This window comes from Bos grunniens, chromosome 13, assembly GCF_055505025.1.
Source record: "Bos grunniens cultivar Pamir isolate PY7600 chromosome 13, Bosgru_T2T1.0, whole genome shotgun sequence".
Lineage (NCBI taxonomy): Eukaryota > Metazoa > Chordata > Mammalia > Artiodactyla > Bovidae > Bos > Bos grunniens.
In genome coordinates, this window is record NC_141177.1 from 28,868,867 (window position 1) to 28,895,482 (window position 26,616).

Consider the following 26,616-nt stretch of genomic DNA (forward strand, 5'->3'; position numbering starts at 1 on the left):
CAACCCAAAGGGGTCTGTCTTGGGTTCCAGGCTACATCCTCTTGCATTTGGAAGCCTGTTGGGGAAAGACCATAGGTGTTGCCAGTCTTGCTGTTCATCATCTAATCTCTTTCACTAGTTCATCAAAAGTCCACTGAGCACCCACTACATCCAGGTACCTTTCAGAGCTTGGAAGAAGTTAGCAAAGCAAACAAACCAGGAACCCCCACACACCTGCCCATGGCAGTGGTCATCCAGGCATCTTCCCTCCAGTGTCTCAGACTTGACCTTCACACTGAAGCTCAGGTGACCGCCCAGCTCAACAGCCAGGACCCTACCCTGCCTACAACACGCTGGGCTCCCCAGGAAGCTGGAGACACCCAGGTGCTGCTGCCCTCTTGGCCGACACACCAGCTTCCCCAAGAAACTCAGACACCTGCCAGAGCATCTCAGCCCTGGGAGACTCGGACAAGCAAGCTCATTGCGGACACACAGCATGTGGAGTGTCAGGGGGAGGCCGGCAAGGCTCAGAGGGAGTTAGGCCTGGTCAAGGGTGTGGTCCAGTCACTGAAGGACGCAGCAGACCAGCCCCGCCCTCCGTGAGCACCTCACCAAAGCTTTTCCTAAAGGGTCCCAGCCGTTCAGAAAGCACATGTCCAGGGAAATCATAAGCGAAAGAGGCAAACAGTTTGGACTCAGAAGGTTCCGGCTGCCGGGCCATCTGGACAGGCTCCCCGCTTCACAGAAAGAGGATTTTAGGCCTCCGGGGACTCCGGACAAGGTCCTGCAACCCATGTGGTTCAGCGAGGCGGCCCAGGTGACATTTCCTCTGTGATTTCAAGCAAACGCCTTGTCATAATATTTGTGCTAAGTTGCCTTTTATGATTTTTTAAGCTTCTAGGCTGGCTCGAAAAGAAATCTTTGCAAAGAAGCCCAGCTTAGCAGAAAGGTCAGGGATGTGAAAACCAAACAGTGAGCTTAACCAGCCGAATGAGAGCGCATTTCCATCAGGAATGTCCTGAGTGGCAACAGCTACTGGCCAGCAAAGTGGCCACTGGCTGCTGCCTTCCTCTGGGGGGAGAGGCGGGGATCTCAAGAGAGGTGACCCAATACCACTGTCCTCGGCAAGACTCCATGTCCCCATGGGTTCAGGATGACCTCCGGGGGCCAACACAGGCTGACACGGCACTGCTTTCTGTGGCGAGGACACTCAACTCCCAACCCTAGGACCTGTTCACTGAACCTATGGGCTCGCCTTCCAGAGAGCAAACCTGGGCTAACTTGGAGAAGTTAAAGCAACTTTTGTTTTCCCAGGTATTTCAGCTTCACACCCTCCGAAATCCTCACACAGTCCGCACAAAAGCATTCACTCCACAGGTGTCCACTGAGCGCCTGCTGTTTGCAGCACCAACAGCATCCAGAACAATGGGGACCCAGAGCACCGATTTGAACTGTGTACCCATTTCACAGATGACTAAACAGAGGCATGGGGAAGCTAAAACACTCACCCAGATATTAAGCAGCAGGTTGAAACCACTCCTGTTGCCTCTGAGCTCACTGTGCTGGCCTCCAGCAAAGGGACATTTGTGTTCCCTGCGAGGGTACATTTTTAAGCACGTATCTTATGTGCTAAGACTCCGTGATAGGAACATCAGGGTTCAGTGGAGCGGAGGAGCTCAGAGCCAGCTGGGAACCGGAGACTAAGCACTGAGCCTGAGTTTCTCCCCCCACTGGTCTGAAGTCTGGGCTGCTCGGCCTCACCCCCTTTCCTCAGTGCTCCCTTTCCCTCAGGTCCCTCTGGTATCTGTTCCTTATTCCCAGCCCAGCCAGGTCCCTCTACATCCTGCCGGGCTGGACCCTGAGGATGACATCTGATGGTCCACGTTCAGGTGATGATGACAGGCCTGGACCCTACCACCTGCACCCACAGTGGCACACGGCCACCCCAGGGTGCACAGAGGCAGGTGGTACTTTATCCTCTGCTTTCTGATCGCCTCAGTCATCCCCTCCCCCAGTTACTTGTGCTAGAGTAGAGCCCCCTGGGAGCCCAGCTTCTGGCATCCCCCCACCTCAGCAGGAAGCCCACTGTTTGGGTGGGCTGGAAGCGACCCGGGGGCAGTTCCCTTGGGGAAGTGGGCATAGGAAGCTGGGGAGACCCGGAAAAGGGGGGCGAGCTGCCTGAGGCGGGTGCCTGGAAAGAGCCAATATTCCTGGCGCACCTCACTGGAATCCCAGTTCCCTGGGGCACTCCTTCCAGCCCAGATGGTCCCTGAGAGTGAGCGGGGGTGATCAGCCAGCCCTGCCCCGTTGCGGGGCGGGGACAGTGGCTGGGGCCGCCTTCTCTCCCCTCCAGCGCCCCCCACGGCTGGGCGCGCCCGTCGCCGCCGGCTCAGTGGAGGCGCAGAGCTCCGGAGGGCGCTGGCGCTGCGGGAGGTGCGCGGAGCGAGGTGCGCGGAGAGCGCGAGCGAGAAGAGAGCGCGCCGGGCGTGCGCTCCGCTCGGCTCCACAGGCTTTCCTCGCGCAGCCCAAGCCCCAGCCGGCCGGGCGCTCTCCGTGAGAACCGGTTCTGCCGCCCGGGGACCGGAGGAACCGTGGGATCGGGCATTCGGAGAAAGCTGGGAAAGCGCGGAGCCCGGAGGGAAGCTGCAGCCCCCAGTGAGTGCGAGCGCCGAGCGCGCCAGGCTGGCACGGACCGGGTTGGTGCTCTCCGGCTCGACGGCACACCCCCTCGGCCTCTCACGCCCACCCCTCGGGCTCCCTCTATTCTGTCCCTGCCTAAGACTCACCCACTCTCCCCCTGGCATCCAGCCGCGGACCCGGGGAAGCGCAGCAGCACCCGGCCCCGCGCGCCCGACATGCGTCTCAACAGCTCGGCGCCCGGTCCCTGGGTCGGCCGGACCGGCGACCCGTTCACGCAGCCGCCGTCGGTGCTGGAGAGGGCGCTCCTGGCTCCGGGCTTGGGCAATGGCTCTGGCAACCTGTCGGAGTCCGTACCAGCGGCGCCCAGCAGCGACCTGGATGTGAACACGGACATTTATTCCAAGGTGCTGGTGACCATCGTGTACCTGGCGCTCTTCGTGGTGGGCACGGTGGGCAACTCCGTGACTGCCTTCACGCTGGCGCGCAAGAAATCGCTGCAGAACCTGCAGAGCACGGTGCACTACCATCTGGGCAGCCTGGCACTGTCCGACCTGCTCATCTTGCTGCTGGCCATGCCTGTGGAGCTGTACAACTTCATCTGGGTGCACCACCCCTGGGCCTTCGGTGACGCCGTGTGCCGCGGCTACTACTTCCTTCGCGACGCCTGCACCTACGCCACCGCCCTCAACGTGGCCAGCCTGAGCGTGGAACGCTACCTGGCCATCTGCCACCCCTTCAAGGCCAAGACCCTCATGTCTCGCAGCCGCACCAAGAAGTTCATCAGTGCCGTCTGGCTGGCCTCCGGCCTCCTGGCCGTGCCTATGCTCTTCACCATGGGCCAGCAGAACCGCAGCGCCGACGGCCAGCACCCGGGCGGCCTGGTGTGCACACCCATCGTGGGCACCGCCACAGTCAAGGTCGTCATCCAGGTGAGCAGCCTCTTCTGGGGGGCAGGGGCAGGAGTCAGAGGCCACCAGACCGGGATCTCCCCTGGGAGCAAGGGTCCAAGGCGGACCCTCAGGGAAGCCTCAGTGCCTCATCCCAGAAGTAGTTTCCTGTCTGTGTGTCCTCTGGGTACAGGAAGTTGGAGAAAATTTCATGTCCCAAAGAAACTGTATTCCTATGAAGCTGGGAATGAGTCGGGATGGGGGAGGAGCAGGGGACTCGAGAGCAGCCTGATCCCCGGCTTCTTCCCACCTTTCACTCCAGGGCTGCCAGGCCTCAGCCCTACTTATTTCATCGCCTCCTTCCACCAAAGGGGCTGGAAGCCCAGATTACCGACCTCCCTCGAGCAGAGGCTCTGTGGATGGGCCTCAGCTGTCCCCAGAGCCCCTGAGGTGTAAGGCAAATGTGTGTGCTGGTGTCCTCCTCTTTCCAGAGAGGGTCCCTTCCATCAGCTTCTCAAAAGGCTTTGTGCTTCCCACAGGTGTGGTCCCTCTCCTCTACAACAGAACCCCTATCCCAGACTGCTCCCCCAGTGTCTTCTGGCCTGATGCTGTCTTGGGCTGGTTCCTTAGTTTAGCCTCAGTTTTCCCATCTGTGAAATGGGGTAATCACAGCCCTGGTCTCAGACGGTATAGGATTCAAGAGAGAGGGTATGGGAAGCCCTTGTCTGGCTCCTGGTGGGTAGAAGTAGTCAGAGGTGCTGTCCCTGGTGGTGGTGGTGATGTTGTTTCTGCTGGAAAATCCTAAGGTATTGGGCCTGGTGGCAGATTGGAGGGCCTGCAGTCGGGTGACCAATGCCCTTGGAGGGTCTGGTGAAGCATGTGGGGACCCAGGTTGGAGACCTCCCTGGACATTGGCTCAGCCAGGCAGGGGGATTCCAGCCCCAGGGAGAAGGCTTCTCAGGCAGGGCCCTGGCCTGGGAGCAGGGTGTCCACCAGAGCAAGTCAGGGAAGAGATACCACCTGGAATGGCATGGTGGCCTCAGGATGTGGGTAGCCATGAAAGGGCGGGGGCTCCCTCCACCCCAGAGTGGGATGGGAAAGGAGGGTCTGGGCTGAGCCAGGTTGGGGTGGGAGTCCAGAGAGACTGGCTGTCCTGTCTGGCTATCCTTTCACACCCAAGTCATCAATAGCTTCTCAGCAGAACCCATGCTGCTGCCTCTGAGTATGACAGGGGTGCCAGGCTCAAGGAGCTGGCATGCTTGGGGGTGGGGAAAGTGCCATCTGCATGTCTATCCTGGGCTGCAACTGGCCCTCCACAGGCTACTACCAAGATGGAGCCAGTGGGCAGAATTAAGCTCCAGACTCCTCGCCTGCCCTGGCTCCAGGTATTCCTGTGCAGAGGGGCCCCCCGGCAGCCACGTGTAGCAGGAAGATGAGTCACAGGCTGCAGGCAGGAGCAACCAGGGTGCGTGTGGTGACAGAGTGGGAATTACCTTCCGGCTTCCTCTGGGGTCTTGTGGGCTGTGCTGGGGCTGGGGAGTTGGGACACAGCAGCCACGACACCTGGCTGTGAAGGTGGGGCAGGTCAGTCATGCCCACCCAGGAGATGCTCCCCTGAGACCCCTGCCCCCTTGGACCCCTGTGGGCTGGGCCAGGAGCAGCTGGGGGTCAGACCATTAAGAAAACACAGCCACAGAGGGAACCCCCCTCAAGCACCCTCACCCCCTGTTAGTGCCACATGATCAGATACCCCAGGAACTTGGCTTGGCTTCCCAAAGGGCCCTCCCTGAATCCTTTTGGTGGGAGGCTGCCATGCTGATGTGGCCTGGGCTGTGTCCTGGTCACTTGTCCACTAGGCAAGTGTCTGTGGAGCTGGCTCTACAGAAGGACCGCATCTGTGGCCGCAGCTGTAGCACTGCTGAGCGTTTACTCAGCACTTGCTGGCTCCGGAGTTTCCATTTTTCTTTAATGGCCTCGGCCATATGCTCAAGAAAGACTGATGGGCCAGTTATTAGAGGCGCACTTATTTCTGACACCGACCACTCCCGCGAGGCTCCGGGCTCCTGTGTGCTGCTCCATGTGCCTGAAGGAACATTCCTCATGGAGAAGCTCAGCCCTGGCCTTGCCCCCTCCCCCCTTGTCCCTCTGCGCCATCCACTGTCCCAGGAGAGGTTCCCAGGGGATTTTATGTTCCCCACATGGGCTTCTGGGCCACTTGGCAAATCCGGGCCAATGTCCACTGTTTTAAACAGTGACATCTATGCAGAGAGGGGGTGGGCACCTGTATCCATGTGTCTCCCTCTCATGGGCTGTGTTGGGAAGTGTGGAGAGGTGGGCCAATCAAAACAACCACTCTTTCCAAAACTGGGGCCCCCTCCCAGCCCGAGTGTCTCCCACCAGTTGTGTCAGCCCTCCACCCCGTGAGGTTCCATCCTGGACACTTGCAATCAGAAGTAGCGTTTAGAAATGAGGTGCTTCGATGATGAGATTTCTGAGCAACTTGGAGCTGTCATTGCTGGAGTTTTCTGAGTGTGTGGTTGGAGTGGACAAGGTGAGAGGAGCTCATGGTGAGGACAGGGCTTCCCGGGCCAGCAAAGGCCCTGGATCCTGGGCCCCTGGTCAATAGGGAAGCCTGGGAGGTGGAGCCTGAGGAGCCTGCCCCGTTGCCCTGGGACAGTCCAGCACCTCCCCAGGGCCCCAGAGGGGACTGGATTCAATCCTGCAGGGTAGTGGTATCTCCCTCCCCACTGCCACATCTCCATCCCCTAGTAAATCCTGTCTCCCCAATGCTGGGGAGGGGTAGGGGGAGGTGGATGTCCCCCTCCCGGGGCCTGCTGCTCTAGGAACAGGGATGGCGGGTGTCTAGGAGGTGCCCCAGCTCAGAGCAGCCCCTCTGCATGCACGGTGCCCTTGGGGGGAGAATTAGGGGTCACAGGGCATGTGTACCTTTGTTAGAGATCCACTCCCCGCTCACAAGGCCACATTAAAACAGCCTCCCCTGGAATCACCCTTCAGACCTGCATCAGCATGGGGAGGGCTCTGGGTCATCACTTCATTGTTACTGTTTTCCAGGACCTGTGGCCCTGACAGCAGCTGTGAGGCTGGGGGCGATGGGGGTGGTGATGGGGTACCCCTGTAATCTGCCTTCGCAGTTGGCCTCTTTCACATTCAGTGCCAGCAGCATTGCTCCTCATGATGGGCTGGGTCCAGCTTCAGAAGGGGCAGCCGGCCCTGGGTGTGGCTTGTACGGGAGGGGCTCATGTCCACGGGCACATCGACTCTGGGCAGCCTCCTGAGCACCGAGGCCATTAAAGTCTGACGTGATCTGTGGAGGCAGAGGCCGCCAAGACCTGTCTCCACAAAGTGGGAGAAAATTGGTTCCAATAAAATCAGGCCATGGATCATTTTCTCGGTGTTTCTATCCTGTGCCACCAGCTGCGCTGTGCCCTCTCCCCCTGCCCCCATCCATCCACCTGTTCGCTCCTCTTTCATCCATCAGTCTCCCATTCCTCCACCTGCAGCCAGCTCACCTCGGTGATGCTGACACTTGTGGCTGAAGTTTGGCGAGTCACGGGGCCCCAGGAGAGTGATGCTATGTTAGGGAAACAGGCACCCAAGATTGGTGCCTCCTGCTGGACTCACTGCCCAGAATTCAGCTCCTCCCCCAGAAACATCTGCCCAGCACTCACAACATGCCGGGTCATGGAAGTTCAGGGCAGGCCAAGGGGCTCTCCTGTATTAAGGGGATTGAAGACGTAGCCCCTGAGCACCAGGCTGGGTTTCCCATCAGACCCAGGTGCAGAAAGGATGCTGCTGCTGAGACAGTAGGGGTGCAGTCCTGGGTTCACTAGTGATGTCCCAGCATGCAGTGGGACTTCTTGGTTTGGCGACTGTGCTATGGTTCTGTACAAGGACAGAGTCTGGGGCAGCGAGTAGGGCAGGGACCCCCATGAGCAGTCATCCCAGGAGACACCCACGCAGCTTGGGTGTCCTGCTTGGGGACTGCAGCCCATCCCTCGTGTCCAGAGTCTCAGCTCAGGGGGACCAGGACTCTAGCCGTGAGCTTTGGTGCCAGCATGGTACACTCGCCTATTGGCCCCAGCAGGACAGTTGTGCTGGGTGGGGCAGGGCCTGTGAGGGGAGGAGGGTGTCAACCTACTCAGGTGGTTGGAGGCCTCCATCCCACCACCAGAGAAGCAGCCAGGCTTCCATCTGGTTATCTAATGGCTTGTGTTTCAAGAGGGAGAGGAATCACAAGCCTTTGTTCCTTTTTTTCTGTTCCAGTGAAACACACTTAATGTGAAATTTACCACTTTCTCCGGCTTTAAAGGAGCACCACCCCACCAGTGCGGACTTCCCCACTGTCCCTGAGGGAGAATGCGTCCCCACTGGACACCAGCTGCCCCTGCCCCCAGCCCCGACTGTGTGTCTAGGGTTTGGCTGCTCCAGGCCCCTGTCAGACGGGATTTCCAGCCTGCCTTAATCTCTAAGATGTGGTGAAGATGTGGTGGTCACGAGTGAATGCACCGTGCCAAGGAAGGAAGCCAGTCTCAAAAGGTTCCAACTGTATGATTCCAGTCATGTGACTTTCTGGAAGGAAAGTGACGGGCACAGGGCAGGGAGGGATATTGGCAGTAGGTAATGCATGTTCTGTGTCTTGTGGGTGCTGCCAGCTCTGTGATGGAGCATTATCAAAACTCACAGGGCTTAGATAAAGGATGATTTCCTTGAATAGACACTGTCTCCATGAGTCCCTCAGAGGTTAAAGGCCAAGTCCATGGCCTCACCCTGTGAAGGCAGTTTGGGTGCCAGGTCCTCTTGGGGGGTGGGGGGTGCCTTTGGGCAGGAAAGTACCAAAGGGTCTGAGGGTCATTTCTGGGGAACTCAAATTCCCCAGGCAGCTGCTCATCCTACCCGCCCCCCATCACCCCAGGAGCCAGGCAGATGCTCAGCCCTCTGGGGGGGACCATGGTACCAAGCTCACAGCTGTGGGGGCTGCCTGCTCCCCAAGATCCCTGCTCTAACCTGGCAGTGCCCTGGCATTGAGCCTGGCCACCACCATCCCCAGTGACAGGGCAGCCCCCCAAAGGAAGCAGCCAGGCTCCTTGGGCCCTGAGAGAGAATCGAGGCCCAGAGAGGGTGGGGACGTCCAAACCAGGCCCACACCTGCCCTGTCTTTCTGCTCCCACAAGGGGCCCAGTTGGACTGCTGGTGTGCTATGACCCCTGCCCCTTTTGGGGATGTCACATACATGCACCTGTGGGGGTGGCTCCATCACCCATGGCTAGAGCCAGAGGGGGAGAGGGCCAGGGAGCCAGGTGGAGCTGGGCCAGTGCACCCAAGCTGCTAGGGAGGGGGTCTTTTGGGATTCTTGTCTTTGGCAGCCCAGGATCTAAGGTTAAGTGCCAACTTCTCCACTGACCAGCTGCAGGGCCAGGCTACAGATGTGACTTTCTGTGGCTCAGTTTCCTCAATTACCAGCTGGAGGTGGCAATTACTCTGTGGTCCAGGAGCAATGGGGCTGAGGCACCCCATGCAGCACAGGTGGCTTCAAGGAGAGACAGGTTCTCTGATTTGCACCTTTAGGGGCAACAAGAGCCTCCTGCCCCCAAGAAGGCTCCCCTGCCCAGAGCTGGGAGCTGATCCCACGGTCACACCCAGTCCCAACTCGGGGTCTGTATGCACACATCAGGATCCTGCAGGAGATCCCAGAAACTCCCGAGCCTGGCGTTGTTCTCATACCTGTAGGGTCAGGGACCAGACTGAGCATCTGTCCAGCTCCCCCGAAAAGCCTTCACTGCCCGAGGGCCCCTGAGCCAGGAATCTGCAGCACCATGTGCTTGAAGAATCCCCATCTGTCTTCTGTGATGACACCTCCCCCTTCACCCCCTTCCACACCCCCTCACCCAGCACCACATGCCAAACACAGAGGGTCCTATGGGGAATCTCCCCAAAAGGTGTGCATCTCAGCAGAGAAGACAGAGAAGTGGCAACACAAATAAGTGCAAGTGAACAGGAGAGGCAGTAGGGCTGTGATCTTAGGTAAGGGCGGGTATTACAGCATCTGGGGAAGAAGGTTCCAGAGCTGGAACAGCAGGTACATGGCACCTGCTGGGGTGACATGGCCAGAGCAGGGGAGCCCAGGGCAGGGCAACAAGTGATGAGTGATCATGGAGGACACAATTCAGTTCAGTTCAGTTGCTCAGTCCTGTCCGACTCTTTGTGACCCCATGGACTGCAACACGCCAGGCCTCCCTGTCCATCACCAACTCCTAGAGTTTACCCAAACTCATGTCCACTGAGTCGGTGATGCCATCCAACCATCTCATCCTCTGTCATCCCCTTCTCCTCCTGCCTTCAATCTTTCCCAACATCAGGGTTTTTCCAAATGAATCAGTTCTTCACATCAAGTGGCCAAAGTACTGGAGTTTCAACTTCAGCCTCAATCCTTCTGATGAATATTCAGGACTAATTCCCTTTAGGATGGACTGGTTGGATCTCCTTGCAGTCCAAGGGACTCTCAAGTGTCTTCTCCAACACCACAGTTCAAAAGAATCATTTCTTCAGTGCTCAGCTTTCTTCACAGTCCAACTCTCACATCCATACATGACTACTGGAAAAACCATAGCTTTGAGGACACAGGACATCCTTTATCCTGGGAAAATGGGCCCCTCAGAGACTCTAGCAAGAGGCCATGTGGCTTACACTTCAGACAACCGTTCTCCCTGCCTCTTTGACACAGTGGGGACTCAGGAGGATGGTTAGGAAGTCCACGTGCATGATCAAGATGACCCAGACCAGGCCGCTTTCGGAGAAGGTGGAAAAATGATCAGATACTAGATCTATTTGTCTTCTTTCTTAGGCTTAAGTTTATATCCAGGCTTCCCTGGTGACTCAGATGGTAAAGAATCCACCTGCAATGCGGGAGACCTGGGTTCATTCCCTGGGTTGGGAAGATCCCCTGGAGAAGGGAATGGCAACCAATTCCAGTATTCTTGCCTGGAGAATTCCATGGACCAAGGAGCCTGGTGGGCTGCAGTCCATGGGGTTGTAAAGAGTTGGACAGGACTGAGCAACTAACACTAAAGTTTACACCCAGTAAAAATCATTTGCCTTTGTTTACATCCATGACTTCTGACAAATACAGAGAAGCCTGTAACCACTGGCTCCAAAGATAGAGCCCAGTTCTGTCACACAAAGGAGTCTCTGCAACCCACTGCCCTCAACCTCCCCTCTGATGCCAGGTAAATTGAGCCTGTGAGTCTGGCTTTCTTAGAGCATGCAATGCCTGAGGTTCACTCACACCATCGCCTGTGTCAGTAGTGTGTTCCTTTTGTGTGTGGAGGAGTACTCTACTGCACAGATGCTCCACCACGTGCTCACCGCTCACTGTTGGAAGGACTTTTGGGTGGTCTCTGGTTTTGAGCAATTATGAATAAACCTGCTGCAAATATTCATGTGCAGGCCAATGTGTGAACACATGCTTTCATTTTTCTCATGTAGGCATGAGAGTCAGATTTCTGGGTCACACAGGAAGTGTGTTTAACTTTGGAAGAAGCTGCCAGACCTTCCACAGTGGATGTGCCATGTTGACCATCCACTAGCAACGTGGTGGAAAGACAGTTCTCTGCGTCCTGGCCGGCACCCGGCACTGTCGGTGTCTGGTTTATTTGTTTTTCTGCTTTTCATTTATCCATTTTGTAGGTGTGTAGTGGTATCTTGCTGGGGTTTTAACTTGCATTTCCTTGATGACTCATGATATTAAGCATCTTTTCCAGCAGTTATGTGACATCTGTGTATCTTCTTTGGAAAAGTGTCTGTTCCTGTAGTTTGCTTATTTAAAAAAAAAAAAAAAAATATATATATATATATATATATATATATATATAGGCTGTGCTGACTCTTAGGTGTGGCATGCAGAATCTTTAGTTGTGAACTCTTAGCTGTGGCATGTGGGATCTAGTTCCCTGACCAGGGATTGAACCTGCCCGCTCTGCATTGGGAGCACAGAATCTTAGCCACTCGATCACCTGGGAAGTCCCTGGCTATTTTTAAATTGGGTTGTTTTCTTTTTTAAGATGTTTATTTATTTATTTGGTTGCACTGGGTCTTGGTTACGGCATGCGGAATCTTTTGATGTGATGCTAGGGCTTAGTTGCTCCACTGCATATGGGATCTTGGTTTCCCAACCAGGGATTGAATCTGCATCCCCCCACCTAGGAAGGTGAATTCTTAACTACTGGACCACCAGGGAAGTCCTGGGTTGTTTGTTTTCTTATCATTGACCTTTGAGAGTTTTAAATATATATTCTGCATCTAAGTCTTTTGTGAGATGTGATTTGCAAATATTTTCTCCCCTTCTGTGGCTTGTCTTTGAATTTTCCTAATGTTGCAGGTCACAGAGCAAAAGGTTGGAATTTTGATAAAACCTAACTTATCAAAAATTTTAGTGGCTTATGCAAGGTCACAAAGCTGTTTTTCTTTTTTTTTTTTTTATCTTCTGGAATCTGTATAGTTCTGTGTTTTACACTTTTAGGCTTATGATCCATTTTGAGTTAATTTCTCTATAGAATGTGAGATATAGGTAATTTTTGTATATACTTACCCAAATGATCAATACCATTTGTGAAAGGATGATCTTTTCTCCTTTGGAGTTTTCTTGTACCTTAATAAAAACTCATCTGACCTTGTGTTTGGGGCTAAATCCAGACCGTCACGTGTCCCTTCAGTCTTTGTGCCTGTTCCACCCCCAGTCCCACATTCCGTCGCCACAGCTTTATAGGAAGTCTTTCAAGTAGCGCAAGTGCGCCAACCTTGTTCTTTTCCAAAAGCGTTTTGGCTACTCTAGTTCCTCTGCTTTTTAACATAAATTTTAGAATCAGACTTTCAGTATCTACAAAAAAGCCTGCAGAGGTTCCAGTTGGGATTGTGTTCCTCTATACTAATAGATCTACGTGGGGAGACTTGACATCTTAATACTGAGCCTTCCGATCCATATGCAAGGTGCATCACTGTATTTATTTAGGTCTTTGATTTTTTTCAATGGTAGTAGATTTCAGCATACAGATCCTACACATATTTTGTTATGTTATATCTAATTATTCATGTTTGGGGAATTATATATATGTGTGTGTGTGTGTACTTAAAAATTTTTTCTATTTCCTATTTTTTGTAGCTAGTATATATAAATATGATTGATTTTTAGTTATTGGCCTTATATCTTACAACCATGATAAGTATACTTATTAATTCTAGAAATCCCTCTGTACTTTCCCTGGGATTTTTTATGTCAACAGAGATGTTGTTTAAGAATAGAGGAAGTTTTATTTCATCCCTTCCAAATGTTTAATTTCCTTTTCTTGCCTTATTGGTCTAGCTACAACTTCTAGTATGATATTTAATAGGGGTGGAGGAGAAAGTTTCCCTGCCTTGCTACTGATCTTAGAGAGGAAGTCTTTAGTATTTATAATTAAGTTTGAGGGTTTCCCTGGTGGCTTTGATGGTAAAGAATCCACCTGCAATGCAGCAGACCTGAGTTCAATTTCTGGGTCAGAAAGGTCCCCTAGAGAAGGGAATGGCTACCCACTCCAGTATTCTTTCCTAGAGAATTCCATGGACAGAGAAGCCTGGTGGGCTACAGTCCATGGAGTTACAAAGAGTCAGACACAACTAAGGGACTAATATGAGAGTTTTAGTTTAAATTTTTAGTAAATTTTTTTTTTAATCAGGTGAAGAAAGTTGCCTTCTATGCCTTGTTTGCTGAGAGTTTTATCACAAATGGCTGTTGGGTTTGTCTAATCCTTTGCTTCATGTGTAGGCTTGGTTTACACCTCATCAGTGAAAGCCTCCTACACTGGGAGGACTTGCGACTGGACTCAGTCTCTTTTGAGGATGTTGTCCGTTTGATGTTTGGCTTGGTTAGGGTGGGTCTAGACTTTAGGGCATGGTCCTTATTCCTAAGGTGTGGACTTGCTGGCATCTCAGTGGGATGCTTAGTGTGTGAGGAAGACTTCTCTCCCTTCCAGCTCAGCCAGGATACCAGCCACCCTCCCATAAGCCCATCAAGGTCACAGTGTGTGCACACAGCCCAGCCAGCCCAGAACCTACGAGAGACCCCCGCGGGCTTCTGAGGACCCCACCATGCAGGTCCCCCTCCCAGCACCCGAATCTGCAGATTAAAGCCACTCCTGCAGCCCCAAGCTCTGAATTCTGCCTCATCAACTGGAGTAGCCAAGCTCTGCTCAGACCTCAGCTCCTGCTGTCACAATGAGGAAAGTGTCCCCAAATAGAGCACTGGGTGACAGCAGACCCCACCTTGTTACTTTCCTGCTCTCTGGAGCTATGGTTGTGCACTGTGGTTTGTCTTGTGTCTGAAAACAATCGCCTGACAAATTGTGTACAATTTTGTAGTTGTTTATGACAGGCGAGCTTGTCCAGTGCCCCAAGTAGAAATCATCTGTGGATTTTAAACATTGCCTACTTTCAAAAATATCTCAGGCAGCTTATGATAGAAGACTTAGTTCAAAGGGATTATTAAAACAATGTAGCAAAAGAATACATAAAAAGAAACATTGTTATCCTAGAAACATAAAGTGGAAGACAGCCCCAGTGTTTGAGTAAATTTCGTACTGAGGCTTATGAAAAAGTGCAACATTATTTGGACTTAAACATTTTTAGCTCTTTGTCTTAAAAGGTGGGTTTATTGTAAATTTCAATAACTCTCTGAGGACACATCTAAAGGTTAAGAGCATTCTTTAGTGAGTGACTCAAAGAGAGTTCCTCTGTTTGAAGAAACACGCCACTTCCAATGTCCTGAAGTTCAGAGAGTCCTGGGGTTGTTTGGAATCGTCCCTGTTCAGAAATTATGAAGTTGTGAGAGCTCACAGCAGGCCGTGGGGTACTGTCACCCGGAGCATCGTTTCCTAGTTGTTTGGCAGGACTGCAAACCTCCAGCTCCCAAGGGTTAGGAGGGAGTGAAAGTGCATCTGGATCGTGTCACTGCGGAGCCCTGTCTGTCCAGTCATCCAGGACACACTGGCTTGGAGCCCATATCGAACACTTGCTCTTTTGTGACTCAGTCCACTTCAGGCTCTGTGCCCAGCAGGATATGCACGGTCGGAAGCGCTGTCCAGGGTCACTATTTATTGCCGGGGACAAGGGAGAAGCAGTTACATCTGTGCTGACCCATCTCCCAGGCTCTGCTGATCTGGACAGACTAGCTGCTCCTGTTGCTGCCAGCCCCACCTGGGGACCCTTAAGAGGAAGGTGTGTCAGGCTGGGGCAGAGATCTCTCTATCCCCAGGACCCCCAGGCAGTCCTGGGGGCCCCCTCTGGACTGTCATCAATGTGGGGAACCCCGTGACATCATCCCTTTGTTCTTCCCACCCCAGGGGTGGGCCTGGGGCAGGTAGGGCCAAGTTGAAGTTGAGCACCCCCTGGTGATCTCCCAGTGGTCTGCCTATCTCCCCGGACAGCAGGTCAGGAGCTCAGGCACCAGCATCCAGGGAAGGAGGTCAGATGGAGAGCCCCATGAGCAAGGGATCAGGCAGCTGAGTCATGGCATGGCCCTTGCTGATGCCCTTATGGCTTTAGCTGGAGGCAGAAGGGAGTGCGGCTGGCCTGAAGGCCCCTCTGTCCCCACAGGCTGCTGCAATGCCTGGTACCAAATTCTCCCCAGCCCCACTGCCCACTCTGCTGAGGTGGACCTGAGCACCCCCAGGAGACATCTTCTCTGCCTAGGGCTGCCCGGGGTTTGGGGAGGAGGGGCAGATGGGGCACCTGCCACACCCAGGCCAGGGCTCAGTGGGGCTCAAGTCTCACTGGGGCCCAGAGGACAGTGGGCTCCTGGCGTTCTCAGAGGCCCAGAAGATTGGGAAAAAACACCAGCCAGCCACAGCGAGCTGGCAAGCAGACAGTGTACCCCAGCCAAGGCGAGCTGCTCTGCAACAGTAAGGCGCCTCTGAGCCCCCACCCTGTCACACTCGCCTGCAGACTCAACACGGATAATTGCAGGGCACCTAGACAGGGTTAACACCCGCTAAACTTCCTGCAATTCATTTTCCTGACGGCTTGTTTAAGAGACGCTGTCTTGTGTATTAAAAATACCTACTTTTATGTCAGAGCTGGAGAGCAGCTAGAAGGCGCTCAGAAAGCTTCCAGTTAAAACCACACAGGGCGGATCTTCACGTTTTGAGAAAGCTCTAACCCCAAACACTTTCTATGCATCTGCCTGTCACGGAAGCTGCGAGAACCTCACGGTCTCGTGAGCTGATGGTCCTGGGTTTGCAGCAACAGACCACAGAAATCCATTCTCCCAGAACTGGGAGGCTGGGCTCCCAAATCAGAGTGTGGGCAGAGCAGGCTCCCTCAGGGGCTCCCAGGGAGAGTCCTCCTGCTTCTTCCAGCTTCTGTGGTCCAGGCGTCCTGGGCTCATGGCACCTCTCTGCCATCTCTGCTTTCATCTTCTCATGACTTCTCCCCTGTGTCCACGTCACTCCTCTCTGGCTCTTTCTAAGGACATTTGTCACTGGATTTAGGGCCACCCCTATCCAGAGTAATCTCATCTTGAGATCCTTAACTGCATCCATGGAGACTCTTTTTCCAAATAAGGTCCCATTCACAGGATCCAGGGGTTAGGATGGGGGGACACCAATAACCCCACTAGACCCCACTTGCAAGGGCAGAGACAGAAAGTGGGATCAGGGCCAACTCTCCTGGACAGAGGGCTGGCCCCTGTGTGCTGCCTGCCCAGGTCGTCTCAGCTCAGACCCGTGAGGGGCACCTGGGTGAATGCTGGAGCAGGAAGGGCTGAACGCAGACCTCACAGGCCTCCAGTGCAAGTGCGCAGCACAGTCCCAAGACCAGCCAGGATGGTGTCTCAGCAGATGAGATGCTCTCTGACCTCCCTGCAAGGACATGGCCCTGGGTGGGGTGGGACTGGGGGAGGAAGAGGACACAGTTCAGGCAGGCCACAAATCCTCTTTCATAGATATTCTCATTTGACCCCCGTGGTGACCCTGTGAGGTTGGGACCACGAACACATGGGTTCTGTCACTGCTTTCTCCCTACGCCCCGCAGGCCTGGAATGAACAGGGCCTCCGAGGATGAGCCTCAGGATCCTCTACCAGGCTTGGCCAGTTGTTTTACCTGTTCACACCTTGTCAGGTAGCTCCACCTGTTCACACCTTGTCAGGTAGCTCTACCTGTTCACACCTTATCAGGTGGCTCCTTGGCTGAAAACTCTCACTGCCTGCTGGAGCGTGCTAACTTGTCCCAGCTTGGTCCTGTCTGACACTGTAATGAACCAAAGTTGAGCTCAGTTTGACTTGATGACCACACACGAGCCTACAGTGAGGGACAGGTGCCTGTGACAGTCAAGGGGGTCAAATGTAGGGAGCCAGCCATGGCAAAGAGGTTATGGTGAGGTCTGTGGCTCCAGGGTCCATCCTTTCTGCTCCAAGCATGAAAACTTTAATACTTCCCTGGGGCCTCTGAACCTGGGTCAGAATCCATGCTGTCTCCACATGGCCATGTGAAGCCCAAGGGGACACATGTGCGGAACAAGCCTGGGTTTACTCCTGGGACTCAGCAGCCGAGATGGCTCTGCTGTGCGGGGTGGCCGGGAAGGGCAGGTGTGGATGCTGGGTCCCTGATCAGGAGGCTGTGCTGGCCCAAGGGTGAGCCAGAAAGGGGGTGCGGCAGTGAGGCCAGACTGTGGACAGTTTCCCAGCACCCTCCAACCCAGTGTCTGGGCACCCTCCCACCCGCTAGGCTCCCTGACCTGGGCACAGGGGGATTCCCAGTGGCTCTGCCTCAAGGCCCCCAATCCCTGCTCCATTCCCTGGGGCCCTAGTGGTCCCCTGAAGAGCCAAGAGCTCCCCTCCCTGTCTTGCCCCTGGGCTTGACCAGACAGAGAATGAAAGGAGCTGCCAGACAGTGGCCCAAGGGACGAGGTCACCAGCACCCCAATGACAAGGAGTGTCTGGTTGACATTTAAATCATTTGAGCCAATTCCAGCCCTTTCTAGGGGTGTTAATGGAGTCCTTCCCTGACCTTTTTCACTAAATCTCAAAAGGGATGGGGCACCCCCGGGTCAACTTCCCCCACACTCTCAGAAACTATGAGCTGGGGTCATGGTGCAGGAACTATTTAGAATCCAGCACCAGCATGCCAGGACAGAAATAGATCTCCAGGGAGGCTCCGGTGTCCAAGAGCCAGTGGCTCAGGCCCCAGCTGCCTCGGGACTTCCACTGCTATTACCAATAAATTAAACTTGTTTTTGTTTCTCCTGCCCTGGAGAAATAGCCGCTGTCAGAGCATGGAATCCAGGAGGGCAGGCTCTCAATGAAGGAACGCCCGAAGGGGCCCCATGTGACCCTCTCCTCTACACTTTTTGCCCCTCTGGGAAATGGAGTTGGTCACCCCAGTTACTCACATGTGGGTCCCAGGAGCTCCTGACTGTCCCATGAAGTGTGGCCCCTGGAAGACAGGAACCCTCCACAGACATCATGGGGTTAGTCAGTTCACAGATCTGAGGTCAAGTGGCTCCATATCCACAAACAGTGAGGGTGCCCACAACCCAGGGGGTCTGCTCATCCATTACTACCACAGGAGAGATGGGTGCTGAATGATGCTTGTGACCCTCATCACTTCTGACAGCATTTGGGTGTCACACTGTTGCCTCTAGGGTTGCTTTGGAAACCAGATGCTGTGGTGCAGCCGATCGATCCCCTGGCTCCATCAAGAGGATGAAGGGGTGGGCACTGGTGTTTGTGAGCACTATCAGGAAGGAGAGGGCTTAGTGTCACCCAGGCTCATTGGTCACACAGGCGCTGGGTGTTCCTGGAGTCCCAGAGAGAGACTGTCTCGTTCCAACCAGAAGAGTTATCTCCTGAAGCCAGGTCAGGTCATGTCGAGCCCCCACAAGAGCCCACGCAGGCCCCTTCAGCCCGGAGTCAGGTGCAGGGCCTCTGTGCACACATGTCCCCATCTCCCCAAAGACTTGTCACCTAGGGCTCTCTCTCTCTCTGCAGCTCCCTCTGCCCTCTGCTGCACCCAGCATGGCACCTGAGCCTGTGGGCACAGTCCCTGAATCTCCATGAGTCTGGAGCAGCAAGGCTGGGAGGGCAAGGGGATCACAGGGACCCTAGCCCGGAGTTTGCCGGGAACAGGTGGGTTCAAGTGCCGGAGTGCGGCAAGGCGCAAACAGCCTGTCTCTGCCCCTGAACATAAACACAGCTGTCACCACCTGGAACACAGTTTTCTTCCCTGTGATAGGGCCCATCCAGCAAGCAGGTTGGAGCCAGCTTCTTTCCACAAGCCTGCCGGCACTCAGCAAAGCAGCTCTGGGCAGCAGCTCCAAGCCCCTGGCTAGCAACCAGGTGACTCCAGCAGGCTGCACAGATGGGGCAGCTGGACAGAATTTCTACAAGGACGTGTCCAGGGCAGCTGGAGGGTGCACCTCGGCTGGAAGAGGTGGACCCTGGACCAGTCATCGTATCTGGTTGAAAGCTCAAATGGCTCCTGGATGTTAGGAATCCAGGCAAATAGCCTGGGCAGACCTTGGTCAGCAGGAGCTTCCTGAGGGCCAGCAGGGAACTGAGGCACTGCCCAGGGACCTGCCCTGTTTCCTCTGAGTTTCCCCGGGTCCTTCCTGGAGTCTGGGGGGAAATGTTGACTCACACTGGCCAGGCTTCGCTCCTGCTTGAGAGCAGACAAAGCGGGCCACAGGACAGAGCAGCTGGGTGCCACACCCTTGGCCCCCCAGTGCTGGGACCAACTCGGGGCCAACCCTGCCCCAAGCGCCCTACACTTCTCACCCTCTGTCAGAGCAGACAGTGCCAGGCCAGTCAGAGTTCTAGGATTGCCCAAACTCTATGGCTCATTCAGGCCCCAAACAGCGCCATTTGGGCTCTTTACAGCCCTCCCAGGACTCCCTATGAGGACAAGGAAGACTGACATTGACTTTCAAGCAATGTCAGCTTCCCGAAGCAGGGAGGGCTTCCTGGAGGGAGGGCTTCCTGGAGGAAGGACCAAGAGGCTTTCAGGTCTGGGGAAGTGGGTGATTGCTCCCCCCAGATTTTCTGGGCATCTGAGTTTTGACCCAGTAGGACAGAGTCTCGGGCTCCTTGACTGTGATGTCCTCACCTCTCGCCACTGTTCAGCAGGGCCCCAGGGCTGTCTCATCCATGAAGCTCTCCACCCCGTAATCTCACAGCTCCTGTGCCGACCTCGGGCTCCACTCCTCCCTGAGTAACGAAGGCGGAGTCCAATAAGGCATCCCTGACTCCCCGACATCTGGCTTGGTTGGCAAACTGCCAGCTTTCCTTTGGGGGCAGACAGACAGACGGATGCTCAAGGCAGGAGTACGCAAAGCTTCCATTCAACCCCAGCTTTGCTCCTGCGGGTTTTTACGTTTGGTTCTAAAAACGGCAGAGGGCTCATTTCTCAACTTCCCCTTTGCAAAGCTGTTTCTATTCCAGTGAAAATTGAATGCATTGGTGGTTTTAATTGCTGGCCAGTCCCTGGACCCGTTTCCACTTGGGCTGGACCAGAGCTCTGCAGAAGGTAGGTGTGCACAGTGAAAGTTTATTTCTGTGTGCGTGTCTCGCTCACAAAGAGAAAGAAGAGAAGAACCATCCACGAAGGGCGAGCATGCCGACTGGAAGGCGGGGCTTTCTCTGCCAAGCAGATTGCAAGGCAGTCGTGTTTGTGAGACAAACACCTGTTCCTCATTCAGAACAGAGGCATGTCCCCCAGGCCCACCTGGACAGGCCAGCAGATGCTTGGGCCGGGCACTGGCAGCTGTACCCACAGTCCCCACAGCAGGGCCCGGGGCTCAGGATGCAGATGCCTCTCAGCAGAGAAGAACTTTGGGTAGATTTTATTCTGAGGGCACTGGGGACTGGAATTGGAGAGGGGGCCTGTCTCCCCTCTCCTAACTGCAGTAACAGACATGCTATCTGGTCATCATCCTTCCATGCCTGGGAGCTCTTGGCCAGCAGGGAGCTCTCCATGGCCTTTCCCAGGCTGCAGTCCATGGACTCCTTCAGGCCAGTTTCTCTGCTCTGCCCACCACCCCAGGATGGCCCAGTCAGGAAGCATTAGGTCCCTGGAGACACAGGCATGGCAGGCAAGGGGCTCAGGAGAAGTCCAGCCTCAGCACCTCTCACCGGAATCTGAGCCATCTGGAGCTGGTCCCGCTGGGAGGTGGGGGCTGGGCTGTGGCCCACATAGGGGACATCTCTGAGTCAGGGGTGACTTGGGTCACATGGGGCCTGTGGCATGGCCAGGACCTGCAGCGAATCACCTCAAAGGTGGCCTCTGTGGCACCATCAGCTCCAGCCCCACGGAGGACACGTGTTCTGCCCCTGGAGCTTCGGACTGTGTCCAAGGTCCCCGCCCAGGCACAGCCACTGGCAGCACCATTCAGTGGGTCTGTGACCCACCTCAGCAGCCAGGGTGGAGCTCAGGGTGATGAGTTTGGGGATGGGCAGAGATGATGGCCCAGAGGACCAGGCATCCCAGCTTCCCCACCCAAAGCCCCCACTCATCCAGACCTCTGTGTCCTGGCCCCCTGGACACAAGCTGCCCCAGCGGGCACCTAAAGGCCTCAGACCTCACCCCGGGCCTCGGCCAGGACGTTGAGCCCTCATGCCTCGGTTTTCTCAGCCTCTAAGTTTGTGCCCACTTTAAATACAACTGGATGTGTCCTGAGGAAGGTGACCACAGGAGTGGGGGCACCCAAGGTCCCCCAGCGGGGACTGGGGACCAAGGGGACCTGGTCACTGTTTATAAATGTCTAAATTCTGCCCAGAGGCAGTGTGAATTTCTTACCATCTCCATGTAAATCTCTGGAAAATTCTGCCTTTTCCAGAATGTCATACAAAGAGTTGGAATCATAGTCCATAGGCTTTTCAAATCAGCTTCTTCCACTTAAAAATGCCCTTAAGTTTATTCCATGTCTTTTCATGGCTCAATAGTGCCTTTGTTTTTAGCACTGAATAATATTCCATGGTCTGGATGCACCCTGGTTTTTATTTATTCACCTGCTGAAGGTTATCTTGGTTGCTTCCAAGTTTTGGCAATGTCAATACAGCTGCTATAAACCTCAGCGTGCAGGCTTTTGTGTAGATATACGTTTTCAGCTCCTTTGGATAAATACCAAGGAGCACAATTGCTGGATTGTATGGTGAGAGTATGTTTAGTTATATAAGAAACTACAAACTCTTCCAAAGTGGCTGTAATACCATGTGGCATCCCCACCAGCACAGAATGAGAGTTCCTGGGGCTCTGTATCCTCTCCAGCATGTGGTATCCTCATTTTTATTTTAGCCATTCACATTGTATCTCCATTTGCATTGTATCTCTCTTGGCATTATATCTCTAGTTCACATTGTATCTATCACCATTCACATTGTATCTATCTCCATTCACATTGTATCTCCTTGTCTTGGTTTGCCTTTCCATAATGACTTAGCAGGGATTCCCTGGTAGCTCAGAGGAAAGAATCCTCCTACCAATGCAGGAGAGGAGGGTTCCAACCCTGAGTCAGGAAGATCCCCTAGAGAAGGAAATGGCAACCCACTCCAGTATTCTTGCATGGAGAATCCCATGGACAGAGGAGCCTGGTGGGCTACAGCCCATGGGGTCTCAAGAGCCAGATATGACTTAACAACTAAACCACCACCACTACCATCAAAGACTTAGGTTGTTAAGAACCTTGATTTCTTATGCTTATTTTGTCATCTGTGGGTTTTTTGGTTTTTTTTTTTTTTTGATGAGGTGCCTGTTCAGAGCTTTTGCCAGTTTTTAAATTCCTGTTGTTGAGTCAAGAGAGTTCTTTTGTATTATAGAGGTTTTCTCCTACGTTTTTATTGTGCCAGGTTGAACCGATGACATCATAGGAAGTCCTGAAGCCAGTGGTCAGTCCTCCAACTTTGTTCTTCAATGTTATGTCTGCTGTTCTGGTCTTTCACCTCCTCTCCACTTAAACCTTAGAATAAGTTCATTGATATCTACAAAATAACTTCTTGAGGTTTTGATGGTGTTGAGTTGAATCTGTAGATGAAGAGAATTGAAACAGTAACAGTATTGTCTTCTTGTCCATGAACATGGACTCTCTCCATTGATTTAGGTGTTCTCTGATTTGTAATTTTTCTTCTGTAGATCCTGTACACATGCAATTAGATTTATAACTAAAGTATTTCATTTTGGGTGCTACTGGCAAGCAGAGGCTGGCCAGGATGGCCTGCACGCACATCTCCACCCACACTTGCTTACGGGGTGATGGGACCTCTCTTTGCCTTGGCTCCCCATCTGGACCATGGTGAGGATGCAGGGAACTGCCATCTGTGAGTCACTGAGTGGTGCCTGGCATGGAGCCCCCGTGTCAGGGTTTGGAGATAAAGGCCACTTGCTGGCCCCCTGCTCTTCAAGCAAATTTCCAAATTTTCTTGAACCAGCTTTAGCAGTTAAGACAGTTTAAAACAGGAAGTCTACCTTGAGCCTAACCCAAACCCACTTTGCTTTGGTTCAATGTCCACATTACTGGGCCTTTGACCTGCTGGGCAAATGCACCTGTTTTTACCTCACAAGCAGGAGGGTGCACGGGGCCCATCACTGGGCTGGTCAGCCTTGGGCTGGCCAGGCCCTGCAGCTGCCAAAGAAGGCCCGAGTATGGACCCCAGGCTCCCTCTGACTGTCCAGCTCACAGACCGGCTGTCCCATCCATCTGTCCGTGCCTGTGGCTACAGAGGACAGAACCCCAGAGCTCCCCATCCCGTGTCAGAGATGGACGAGGAGCCAGGAGTGCACACATGCCGGGGGAGGGCCACAGCCTTGTCCCACTCCCACCACTGGGCCAAGGCCAAGGGAGCCCTGGGTCTTGGCCAGAGCCCCACGCGGAGACCTTTAATTTAGGAAAGTAGGTCAATCAACAGGGCAAGGGTGCCCCCACCCCATTCCCTGGTGCAGCTTCTCTTCCCCTGCCTGTCGGGGTCATGGTAAGGCAGCCCCAGGCCTGCAGACCCTGCTGATGTCTAGGTGATAGTGATCTCTGGTGACTGTGCGGGCATCTGTCAGACTTGTCATGTTGCTGCGAGAGGCCTGGGGCCCCAAGCGGGCTGTGGCCTGGGAGCCACGACCCGCCTGGGTATCCAGCATCATGAATATTCATGCAGGTAATCGACTTGCAAATCCCAAGTAATTTACATGTCATAAACAGAGTGTGGATGTCTTTTCAGGATAAGATCTGTCAGGGAAAATGAATCTTGATTAGCAGTTATAACAGGGAAACAGTCTCCATGTCCACGTCTGAGTCCTTGTCCTCGCGAGGCTGCTGGGAGGCACCTTGTGCGACCACCCTTCAAAGTCTCAGCTCTGGGGATAAACGTTAGGACAAATCTAGGGAGAAGGAGGCGGTAGGTTCCCTCGTGAGCTGCCCCTGACCCACACTCCTCTCTGTGGGCCATGAACTGTGTCTTGGGCAGGGACCCCCAGGCTCCCCACTAGAGTCAGTCTGTGTCCGTCCCAGTATTCTGAGTGGGGAGGACAAGTTCTAGAAAGTGTGACTGCTGTTGACCAGCTCAGGGCCTCTTACCCAATCATGTGGCAGGTGGTCCGGGCCTTGAGAGGGTGGTCCACCACCCTTTGATGGAGGCTCTTGACTCGGGTCTCAGGTAATGACAAAGATTCTGAGAGGGGTAAGCAGACCTCCCACAGGGATCAGGACTGTGACAAAGCTGTGACTGGCTTGTGTCAGGCACTGTGACAGCCCAGACACGGTTGCCCCCCACTCCCCGCATCACTAATGAAGTTCTGAGAGCTGACTCTGACTCCTCCACCCCCCATGGCCACCCTCAGGGCTGAGTGCTGTCCCCACTGTCCCCATTTATGGAGAAGGAGACTGAGGCTGGGGATGGGGGGGAGGGAAGCCGCTCACCTCTGCCTCTTCTCCTGGGTGTTCCCACCCTTCCCAGCACCCTGTCCTCGGTAGCAACTTGGCATAACTCCAGTTCATTTCTGGGGCTGGGTGGGTGATGGAGCAGGAAAGCAAGATTTCCTGGGGCGCTCCTTGTGGCTCCTCCTCCCTCCTTGGAAATTTTGGTGCATCTGGACACGTCCTGGGGTGCGGAGAAGGCCAAGGTCTGCTTCTGGAAGCCATGGCCCCAAACTCAGGCTACCCTGGGGTCCCTGCAGCTCCTCCAGTGTCCCCCTGAGGGGCTGCCTGCCCACTGTTCCTGCTGGGTGGCTTTATCTTTTAGCACAATTTTGCTCATGACTCCCTTTAAATGAATGACTAACTTGACCTTGTGCAGGTTCTGACACATCCCATTTTAGGGGTGACCCTGGGGTTTGAAGGCTGCACTTCTCTCTCCCCTGCGGGCCAGAGGTGGGACCCAGGGAGGGGGTGCAGGCATCACGGGCTGTGGGGTGGACATTTCTGGAAACTGCTCTTCAGTGCTTCTCATAAGAGCCTCGAGCTGCCCTTTGCAATACAGTGTCCAGTCTGAATCCCAGGGACTTTTGGTGAAAACTACATACTCGTGACTCCAGAGAGCTCGTAGGAAGCAGAAACATCAGCACCTCACTAGTGCTTTTTATTCTGGTTGCTTGTTGAAACGGTAATATTTTGAATAAATTAAGTTAAATAAAAAATCCATTAATGAAATTATTTCCACCTGTTTCTACTTTGTTAATATAGCCATTAGAAAATTGTAAATCATTTATGGCTGGCACAAGCCAGGCTGTTCCACTGGGCTGTTCAGCCACAGACGCTGCCCACAGCGGGGAGGAAGTGGCCTGTCCATGCATGTGGGAATCTTGTGTGTACTTGGGGCCATTCTCCAGAGTCTGCCCAGGCCTTCCCAACCCACGGCCACTAGGGCCCCCACCCACCCCATGTGGAGATGGTTCATCCCTCCCTTTGCCAGCTGTTCTGGACTGAAAGTGTCCCCCCAGATTCCTATGTTGAATCACTGGCCCTAGTCATGGGGTGATGACTTTGTGGGGTGATGGGGTCTTGAGGGTACAGCCCCTCATGATGGGATTAGTGCCCTTATAAGAGGCCAGAGGATCCCCATCCTCTTTCTGCTGCAGGAGAATACAGAAGGCAGCCTCCCCCGAGCCCATCTACACTGGCACCTGGTCTCCCCCTCTGGCCCCCAGACCTGTGAGAGATTGATTCTACCATTTCTAGGCCACACCGTTAGGGTGGCCGGGGCAGGGGAGGGGTGGGGGGAGTGCGTATTCATCTGTTCAGTGTGTGAGCGGCTGGGAGCACTGTGCTCATTCCTGGGCAGCCAGCTGGGGATGGGGTGGGGGGAGAAGCAACGCAGTGACACACACCATGCCCCAGGGAACAATTCACTCTTGACCTCTCTGTCCTCTGGGGCCGTGCCACTGCCCACCTGGCCTGCTGGGAGCTATGCGGAGGCCTGTCTCTGCTTGGTGCTCCACACAGGCCCCGCCAACTGGGGCCAGCCCCATTCACAGTTATGCAAATTGCTGTAATTGCAGGCAGGAGGTGGGGCCTCTGGAAGCCTGTCTGCTCCGCCGTGCCAGGATGCCACGGTTCAGCTGGATCTCGCTTCTGCATCAAAACCCAGTGTCAGCGGCTTGACACACCCCCAGTCTAACAAATGAACTGACTTTGCTTTTGTGACAAGTGCAGTGCTGGGAGGGGGAATTTAGTTCCTTGCATGGGTGGAGAAAAGATGCAGATAAAGCAGCCCCAGGAAGAGATGCCCACTGCAGGGAGAAGCACCCCGTGGGCTGTCGGCCCCCACTCTCCTCCACCGTTCGAGGATGGGATGGTGGCCATGCCCCTGCAGCCTCCCCAGGTGGCAGCCACCCTGCCCATCGCTCCCTGGGGTGGTCACCCCAGGAAGCTGTCTCCATTTGCTCTGATGGACAAGGCTGGAAGCTTCTACCAGACTCCAGGTACTGATCTTGACCATGTCCTTTTTTTTTTTTTTTCGTTGAAAGATAATTGCTTTACAGAATTTTGTTGCTTTCTGTCAAACCTCAACATGAATCAGCCATAGGTATACATATATCACCTCCCTTTTGAAGCTCCCTCAATCTCCCTCCCCATCCCACCCCTCTAGGT